The sequence below is a fragment of the Rhinolophus sinicus genome, chromosome 1 (genome assembly GCF_057876585.1).
Source record: "Rhinolophus sinicus isolate RSI-liver-muscle chromosome 1, RSI-T2T, whole genome shotgun sequence".
Lineage (NCBI taxonomy): Eukaryota > Metazoa > Chordata > Mammalia > Chiroptera > Rhinolophidae > Rhinolophus > Rhinolophus sinicus.
Window position 1 is genome coordinate 199129791 of NC_142501.1, and position 10531 is coordinate 199140321.

Sequence of the window (10531 nt, forward strand, 5' to 3'; positions counted from 1 at the left end):
TTGTAATTAGTAGATTCCATAGTAAATGGAACCTGTTTGGGAACTCAAGTCATAAACATTAGAAAACCACATTTATATAACTTGGTTTTCTTTTTGTTGTTTTTTTTTTAAACATTTCTCCCTGATAGCAGTTTTGTTTTACTTGTTAGTGGTTTTCCTTCATAGAATTTCTGTATAAATGGCTTAGTGGGTACTGATCATTGTTCGTTTTATTAAGCACCAATTCTGGAAGGCATTGTGTGAAGCTATAAAAATAGATGGATAAATTCAGAGACTGTTTCGATTTATGGTCTAGTTGGTGTTTTAAAAATATGTGCAAAGATATATAATATACAGCAAGGTATAGTGAATTTGGTAACAAAGATCAAAGAGTTATAGGTATCAGAAAGGAAATATGGGTTAAGATTAGGCGAGTATTGGGGGAAAGTGATGTAAATAAGCTGCCAAGTAAGTTAAATGGTTAAGTGTAAGCCATTGGAAGTGGTGAGGCCGGTGACAAGCTTACATCCCTGGCTCCTGGCTCTAGCTGCTTGTTATGTCAGAATGCCTGATGGTATTTCAAACAAAGCTAGAAATCCAAATTTATATGTAAAAGCTCTCTGTTAAAAGTTTGCAAATGGCTGCCCAGAACTCAGCTTTAAATTTACAAAAAAAAAAAAAAATCAAAGAGTTAAAAAAAAATCTAAAATTCTTTTTAACTCTTTGATTTTTTTTTTTTTTTTAAATTTAAAGCTGAGTTCTGGGCAGCCATTTGCAAACTTCTCGGTTATGTAATCAGGGAAACAATTGTGGGGGAGGTTTAGTTGGACCTCAAGCAAATAATTAGGATTTCAGCAGCATTAAGGATTTCTTAGATGATTAACAGCATTTCAGGCCAAGGGTCATAGCTCAGACAGGTTTTAAGGTTTGGCTCTTAACAAGTATAATATACATACAGTAAACTATGCTTTTTTAGGGCTACAGCTTGATGAAGTTTGACAAGTTTATATAGTTGTATAATCACAATCAATACTACATTTTCATCACCCCGAAGGGTTTTCCCTATCCCTTTGTAGCTAATCCCCTCCCCCCCACTCCACGTGCTTGGCAACCACTAAACTTTCTGTCCTTTTAGTTTTTTCCCAGAAGGTGACAAATGGAAGCATACTGAATGTAGGCTTTTGTGTCTGGTTTCCTTCTGGATATAATGCTTTTAATATTCATCCATATTGTATATATCAGGGCATTCCTTTTTATTTCTGAATAGTAGTGGTCCATTATGTATGTGCCACATTTGTTCATGAATTTACCAGTTGCTAGAAAGTTAGGTTATAAAGAGTTCCTCTGCATCCTTGCCAACATTTTATAATTACTGTGTTTCCCCAAAAATAAGACCTAGCTGGACTATCAGCTCTAATGCATCTGTTGGAACAAAAATTAATATAAGACCCGGTCTTATTATTTTACAGAAGACCGGGTCTTACATTAAAATAAGACCGGGTCTTATATTAATTTTTGCTCCATAAGATGCATTAATTAGAGCTGATGGTCCAGCTAGGTCTTGTTTTCGGGGAAACACAGTATCAGTTTTTATTTAAAATTTTAGTAGGTAGGTAAGTGTACCACACTGTGGCTTCAGTTTGCATTTTGCTAGTGACTGATCTTTAGTGGTACTGTGCTTCTGTTCGTGTGCCTCTTTGCCGTTCGTGTCTCTGCTTTGGTCAGGTGACTGGTAATAACATCCTCAGCCCTTCTTACAGTTAATTACTTTGGTTTTTGAGTTTAAGAGTTCTTTATGTGTTCTCTATCCAAAGCCTTAATAAGATATGTGTTTCCAAATGTTTTCCCAGTCTGCTGGCTTGTCTTGTTATTTTCTTGAGTGTCTTTCAAAAAGCAGAACTTTTAAATATTGATGAAGTCCACTTTATTTTATTTATTTATTTTTTTTAATGGTTTGTGCTTTGGTGTTCAGGGCCGGTTTTGATAGTGTGTTAAGGAAGCAGCAAGGAGTCCAGTTTGGTTGGAGCATGATGTCTGAACTGTTCAAAAATGATTATAGATGGTGGTGTGACAGTTAAGCTTACAAACTTGTTGCAACAGTGTTGCTAACCATTTTTGATATCAAAGGGATTATTCATTATGAATTTGTACCAACTGGACAGTTAACCAAGTTCACTATTTGGAAATGCTGAAAGGGCTGCGTGAAAAAGTTAGACGACCTGAACTTTTTGCCAATTCATGGCTCTTGCATCATGACTGCACCAGCTCACACAGCACTGTCTGTGAGGGAGTTTTTAGCCAATAAACAAATAACTATTGGAACACCCTCCCTACCCACCTGATCTGGCCCCAAATGACTTCTTTCTTTACCCAAAGATAAAGGAAATATTGAAAGGAAGACATTTTGATGACATTCAGGACATCAAGGGTAATACGATGACAGCCCTGATGGCCATTCCAGAAAAAGAGTTCCAACATTGCTTTGAAGGGTGGACTAGGCGCTGGCGTTGGTGCATAGCTTCCCAAGAGGAGTACTTCGAAGGTGTCCATAGTGATATTCAGCAGTGAGGTATGTAGCACGTTTTCTAGGTTGAGTTCGTGAACTTAATTGTCAGACTTCGTAGGTCACACAAACGTGAACACTTCATGAGTCTCCTTTCAGGAAAACTGCAAGTTGGAAGGCGCAAGAAGCTTTTATAGGGTAAAGAATAAAGAACAAGAAAGTGAAAAACAGAAAATACTTATTGGTTGGGGCCACATGGTCAACCTTGTTTGGGGTGAGAAAGTCCAGAGTTGGCTTGGCATTTGGGGATTGGCTGGCTGAATACACTGCATTTCTGGTCAGGCAGAGCATTTATAGGACACTGAAGTTATCTAAGTTTTGGTTTGCTGATGTGGCACCCTGGACAGCAGTGGCTCCGTCTTACGCCTAAATTTTATTTCATCTAGATTATAGAGTGAGGACAGAGGAGGCCGTGAACATAGGCTGAGACCGAGTTGTGGAGGCTTTGAAGGCTGGGTTACGAGTGGATTGGAGTTCACTATAGAAGGTAGATTGTAAGTGGGGCTGGCGGACAACACTGAAGCCACTTAAAAAAAGACACAGTAACCCAGGTAATGAGATTGAACCTGAGCAGAATACGAGTGAAAGGGCAAGGGATGAAATAGTGACATAAAGCAAAGGAGTCATTCAAGATAGCTGGTTTAGGGTATATACATGAATGAATTGCGTGGTGTGCTAGCCGTGAATCCAGGCTTCAGATCATCTTACTGAGATCTAGTTGCCACCTAGAAAGAAAAATGGCAGAGATTTAAAAGTATAGAAGAACCTTTAATAAGGAAGGGAATGGGAGAGGTGAAGGAGAGACCAAGAAATAAAACCATCTAGATAATACAGTTTCATGTTACAGAGGTAAGATGGATGGGAATTGTGAACCTAGAAGGCCATTGGATTTGGTCTTTAGCCAGCTTTCAAGGTAGAGGCTGCAGACAGGTACCCCAAAGAGCCAGATGTATTAATAGCTTGAGGGGTCTGTTTATGTGGCCCCCATAGGGTGTTTCAAACCAGTTAGAGCCATTGTTTATAAATGGAGAGACACCACATAAAGTTCAAAATATGCACAGATCTGGTAAGGACAGGCCTAGTAATCCACATTGGGGTGTGGCTGTCCTCTGGGCAGGCGCAAGTCCCCCTTGTGGAACTTCATTTTCCCCACCTCCCTGGCCTCTAGGCATTGTTGAGTAAGGGGCTTTGGAGTGGAAAAATCTTGCAAAGACTACTTTTTACAAGAAGTTGCATGGTTAATACTGAGATCAAGAAAAGGGATACTTTTTAAAGAGACCACCTTAACATATATTTAGGCAAAACTTGGACCAATGCCTTAGGAGAGATGGGTTGAGGCTAAGCTTAGTGGCATTAGCCTTGGAAATGAGAAAACTTCTTAGAGTAGGGTAAAGATAGAAGGGAGGGTTAGGGACCTCAACTCAGATGGCTTCTTTTGTTGGGGTGGGTGTCTGGATCTGAGTGTGAGGTAGGTCAAGTTCAGGTTGAAGGAGGGGAGTAATGTCTAAGAGACTTGCCAAGTGATTCGATTGTGAATTAGCAAAGGGTTAGGAAAGGGAAGCCTTAGGTCATGGGTGGGTTTAGAGCTTAGGAATTGGATCAGGAGTTCCCTCTCCCCGGGTTTCTGGGAACTGGAAGGAGCCCAGGTTGTGGAAGATGGGTGTGGTAGGCAAGGAGAAAAGTGGTCAAGTCGTGAAGCTCTTGACATTTAAAAACATCAGGCAAAAGCAAACGTTCTTTATTTATGTTTAAGGTTTCATACATTCTGTGTATTTAGATTTGGATGGCAACTATAGTACTAAATTGACCGTATGCTTGTATTCCTGTGATTTTGGGTTAGTGGCATTAGTGAATGCATTCTTATACTCGTTAGTAGGTGTGTTGTGGTTGCTGAGCGGTATCTTCATTTCAGCTCATAGATTTGCTATTCATACGAAGAATTGTTGGACAATTGAAATAAATTTTGCTCTAGCGACATATGAGGAGGCATCATCAGTAAAATGAGGTGTGCTATCAATTTTAGGGAGTGGCTTATTTAAAACCCTTAATGAGTAGAAATTAATGTTTACAAAGGTGTGTTTTTAAGTTAGATTATTTAAAGAAGCAGGATTGCTAAATTAGATGCTAGGGAATATTTCAGCTCTGACACTGACACTATTTTAGTGCCTTATTGTGGAATCTAGTGTTCGATCCACAGGGAAAACTTAACCAGTGCTAGTCTTTAAAAGGGAAACATTTTAATTTTTAAAGAATGATAAATTAGTGCAGAAAATTGTAAAAGAAATTAGAATTTCATCTCTGAATTGGGACAGCATATGACATTGCACTTAGTTTTTTGGGTTTTGTTTTGTTGCTTTTTATTGTACAGTCTCAGTTCTGCTTAGTACAAAAACAAACTGAAGACTTGTAAAAAGTTTACTAAAAATTCTTAAAGCTTTATATTTGGCTCTTTTGTGTAATTGTTACTTCCCAATATTGATCATATTAGTGAAATTTTTGTAATTTAAAATAGCTTACATTTTTTGTTCTTGTTTACCTTTTTACATGATAGAGGGGCTGGGCTTAATGACGTTCCAGGTATTTTTTTTTAAGCTTTGAATGTCTGAGGCTGTACTTTCCTTACCTTTCTAGAGACATTTAATTATTGTAGAGAAACTGGGGAGTTTGTACAGAAATGCTGACTGCTTTAGAGACATCCCTTAAAGTAATGTGTAATGATCAGTGTTTGCTCGTGTCAACTTTGGTACAAGGAATTTTGTTTGTCACAGATAAGAAAAGGCTTTGAGCCCAAATTTCTCCCACTGTTCGTTACATTACTGCAGAGAAATATACTATTGGGTATCTTTTAGACTAGAGGACTTTTAAATGAACAGAGAGCTCTTAGACAGTTGTAGTTGAGTCATGCTTTCACCAAGAAATAGTAACAGACAGGCTGAAGGCAGTAGAAATGATTGGGTATGGTGGAAGAGGAGAAAGCAATCAATAGCAACTTTAAAAAAATTTATAGGAATTCTTCAGAGTCCTTGATCAGAACTGAACCTCATAACTCTAGGGTAGATTGCATTACTCCCATTTTTTCCAGAAGTACTGAGGTCCAAAGTCACGTGGCTGTTGATCAGCAGAGCTGGCTTTCCTCCCTCTGCCTGACAGCTCCGCACGTTTTCAATGAGCTGAGTAGCAGAAAGTGTGGATGGACAAAGCCTGGTTGGAGTCCTTGATTCGCTTCATGGTTCTAAGATGGTGGCACTCATCATAAGTTTAGAATATTATCCCCATTATGTATTAGGCACCTGTGTGAGCAAGGTGAGTCTAGTTTTCCATTCTGGTTTGAAGTTCACAAGAAAATGGGAAAGGAGACTTGACTGCATCCCAGGTCCTCCTCTTCCTTAAATAGTACGAGGAGCGTGTGATGAGATCTTTCGTTACTGGTGATGTGCTTCTTTCTGATAGTGTAGATTTTCAGTGCAACCATGTCTTGGATATGCTTTTTAGAATGGATCAGTGATACCCTAGTCTGGAGTGAACATAATCCACAAGTCACTTGCTCAGTTTTTGGATTAGAAATAGAAATATTTCCAGATCAAAGTGAACCACATTTCTTCCTCTTGCTTATTCACACTTAACCTGTTTCCCTGTGACTTGGAGCCATCACGATGGTCGATTTGTCTTCCCCATTTCTGTCCTTGGAGTCTAAGTATATAAAGGCTCTGTAGTCTGTGAGGTCCTCGAGGGCTGGAGCTGGGTCGTATGTCCCTGTGTCCCTGGGACCTAACACTAGGCCTCGTATGCAATAACTTCTCAGCAGGTACTGAAAATATAACTGCTGTGGCTTTTTTGTGTTTCCTTTTTAATAATGCCGTTCCCTTCCTCACTAGTGGTGGTGGTGGTGGTGGTGGTGGAACTTCTTAGACCCACTCTTTCTTGCCCACTAGGCTAGACACCAGATTGTCCAAGGAGTCGGATAGGAACATGATATAATGAGCTTTGTAAACAGACTGACCGGTTTTAAATCCCAGCTCTGCCATTTTCCAGCAGTGAGATTATGCATTTGTGGCTTAACCTGCTTCCTCATTCATAAAGGGAGGATTGATTTTTAAATAGCCAAAGGATTGGCTTTACTAAGTGAAATAATATGTAACACCTGGTCCAGTGCATACCCATAAGTGGCCGCTTTGCCTGTTCCACGGTTACAAATATGATTAGATTGGTGTTTCGTGGGGCCTGACTAAAGCGCCGTTCTCTTTGTGGACTTTGAAATACCTATTGTGACCTCCTTCCCAAGGTCTGTCTTGCTTATTAATCCCTGACCCTTAGGATTCTTAAAGTCTCCTGGAGAGAGTCCCCTGTGTAAACATCAGTACTGCTCTGACTGACAAGATTTAAGAACCCTGAATGCTTTCCTTGCCTGATTATGTGTCAGGTATGCTTGCGGAGAAGTTTCCAGAAGGAATGGATTGAAAGGAATCACAGGCTTTTCATGGGTAATCCACATCATATTTATGAGTTGACAGAGTGTGGTGTCTGTGACAGTGTTAGTAAATGCTGTGCTGTAATGTGCTGAAGTCAGTATCTGATTATAAGTAAATGACCAAAGTATTCATCTGTAGGGACACTGGAGGAGTCGTGTGCTCTCTGAGGACCCAGTCTGAGTTTTCGGGGAATGGCCTTGTTACTTGTTTTGACCTTTCTCTTTAGTCTTATGACAGGTGTAGTCACAGCGAGGCTAGAGCAGGTGCTTAGACTTACAGAAGACTTTGAGCTGTTTGGTAGAAACTATAATTATTTTCCTTCTGTAGCATCTCTTTTTCCAGTCCCGTAAGAGAAGAGAGACAAAAAAGTGACATGAGTAAGGACATTTGCTTGGTACATGTCATATTAAAATGTAATACCGATAGCTTTTGTATAGGTATGATATCTAGAGAATCATTTTTTCAAAACTAATTTTCATTGTGGAAAGGAACATTAGGTGTCTTGCAGGTTTATCTTGTTAGTAAATACAGAGGGTGCCAAAAAAAATGTATACACATTTTAAGAAAGGAAATAAACTTAAAATTGTAATACTCAATATAGACCAATAACAAAAGATGAATACAAGTCATGCATATACATTTTTTTTGGCACCCCAGCCCTGTATAAACACTATCGGCCATAAGTTCATATATATTATTATTCTATCTGAACAATACAAAAACCTACTGGTAGTGATCTGAGTTTTCCAGGGCCATAAATTTCCCACAGAATTTATAAGTCTGCTAGATTTATGTTTTAAGTTATGTTTGAGTTTTAAGTTTTGCTCTTTATTAAAAAATAGAAAACGTAGACCACCTGATGTGGCAGTTCATCCCCCCCCGCCCCCTTTATTTCCAAGTCATTATCTAGTTTCTGAATGTGGTATTGCAACTCTGGTTTTTTTAATGTTCTGCACTAAAGTATTTGAGATAAGTCCTGAGTGTTCAGGAAATTCCGAATCCTAGTGCCCAGGGTTAAAAGAAATACAGTGACAGGCTATGAAATAGTGTTGTCATAACTTATCAGTGGCTAGTAAATAGGCAGTTGCCTTCTGACACCATTTTGAGTGAAGGCGGTTTAATTGCGTTGCCTCTGTTTAGATAAGCATTTGGGATCCAACCGTCAAATGTGTGGATGCTGTGCTTAAAAGTATTTCCATTCTGTAAGAATTGATTTCTTAAGTGATTTTTCTTTCTAAGTTCTGCTTGACATCAAAAGTTATCTGGACAATGTCTTTCACTGTATGTGTACATGGAGAAACATCACCTACAAATGTATGTAAATCCAGTGACTGTAAAAAATTGGATATTTGCAAACACGATTGACAGTTGGTAATTTGCCCACCCCCCCACCCCCCGCATCACCTCCCCACACACAAAAATAAATATCCTATGAAAACAAAACAATTCTGATTAAAAATTTGTAATTTTTCGTTGTGTTATTTTTTCTTGAAGGAGACTCCTTCCCTGTTGAATGATGATTCCAGTTTCTGGGCTTTATCACATTCATGTTCCTAGCCTCATTGCTTCCTGTAGCATAAACAGTAAACACTCAGACCACTAAGCTTTTACCAGGACACTCATACAGGAAGGCTGCAGCCATTTCAGCTAATTTTTGCATGCTTTGTCAATTCAAATTTTCTACTAGGTTGAAAATCCACTTTGGTTTGCAGTGGTTATGGGTTTTATCCTGATGATTCAACCTTTTGGATTTTTGAAAGAAGAGTTTTAACCTTAGCAGTCATGTAGCACTTTAAAATTCAAAACAAGAAATTGAGTCTGGCTCTTAAAATGATACTGTGTGTTGTTTTGTGGAATGGGAGGGCCAAATGGATGGCTAGTTTCTGTTGGAATTGCAACAGCTGTCATAAAAGCAGAGACAATGCTTGAAGGGACCCCAGAAGTCACTGGTTCCAAACCCTCATTTTCAAAGAATACCAAGGCCCTGAGATAAACAAGTTTTCTTCAAGGTCACTCTGTTATTTTGTTTCATTGGAAGGGACACCCCTCCCCCCACTTCACCCCCTGTGTGATGATAAACACTGGCTTTCATATATAATCCCATTTGATTCCTGCTTTTCCCAAGTGAACAAAACTGTTTTTGAACTATGTCAGTGGCATTAAGAGAATTTGGATAAGAGTTAACCAAAACATTTTTCGGCATGGTAGTTACTGTGATTTAACTGTGGAGGAAGTTATAAACCTTTGCTAATTTCAGGCTTTTTTCTAATCATTTGATTAGTATTTGATACGGCTGTGGAATTTTGGTCCTTTACAATTAAAGATGAGGTGTATTTCTTCTTTATTAAATTTTCAGATAATGATAACCAGTTCTTGACTTTTGTAAGGAAAAATCTGTTGAGCTCGAAGGAAAATAGTTTGATTTGCCGTACCATTTTTTGGAACACTTACGTACCCAGTACTGTGTTAATCAAGCTCTTAACATGTTAGCACTAAATTCGTCAATTCTTCACAACAGCCCAGCCATGGAAAATGAGGTACTGTGAGGTTATGTAACCTGCCCAAGGTCTCGGACTAGTAAGTGATAGCTGGTGTGCACATCTTAAAGGTGGGGGTGGAGGGTGAGGAGAGCAGGCCCCAAGGCCCATTAACTTATTTCTATAGCAATGTTATTTCCCTTAACCCACCTTACCCCACCCCCACCACTGCAGAGCTCAACTTCACTGTCATATCTGTGCCACTGGGGACATGCTCTTTTGAAGACACAGGATTTAGTAGAAATTGCAGTTCCACCCCACCCCGTGTTGTCATTCCTGTCCCTATCTTGCCAAGATTGGCAAATGTCAAAGCATACCCAGTCACATCATCCTTATTTAAATTTTCAGTCCTATCCACATCCTGGGGGTTTCCCCTGCTTCTTTCTGGTTTGCTCAGCTCTGCATTTTAAAGACCTTATTTGTTTGTTTTCCTGCATTTCCAGTTGTTACAGGAAGCTTTCAGGTTACTCTAGAATAGCTGAATATAGAAGTTGACCACTCCCCCTTAATCTTTAAATCAAGAGAGAAGATTGAGGTCACATCACTGCTGTCTAATGAATTATTTGTACAGATGTAGAAAAGATACATATTGACGTAATCAGATGAGCGAAGATTTAGGAAGCTTTTCTTGACATATTGACATACGTGGGCCATCCAATTCTCCATCCTTTAACAAATCTCACTTGAGTTCTATTGGCATAATTAAGTGGGGTTGATAAACCATCTCTATTTTCTTTCCCCCTGAAGCCTAACACCGAGCAATCAGGCTTTGAAACCAAAGCATTTCCTTGCCTGGTTAACTAAGAAAAGTGAAGACTATTCTTAGCCTCCCGCCTCACACTTCCTCACACTTCCGTCTCCACTGTGGAAGAGGTGGCTGAAGTATGTGGGGGGGTGGGGGGGGAACACAGCTTTTGAGATGCATCTAAGCTGTTGCTTCAAGCCACTTTTGTTCACTGTCTTTGTTACTTGACTGTTGAGCT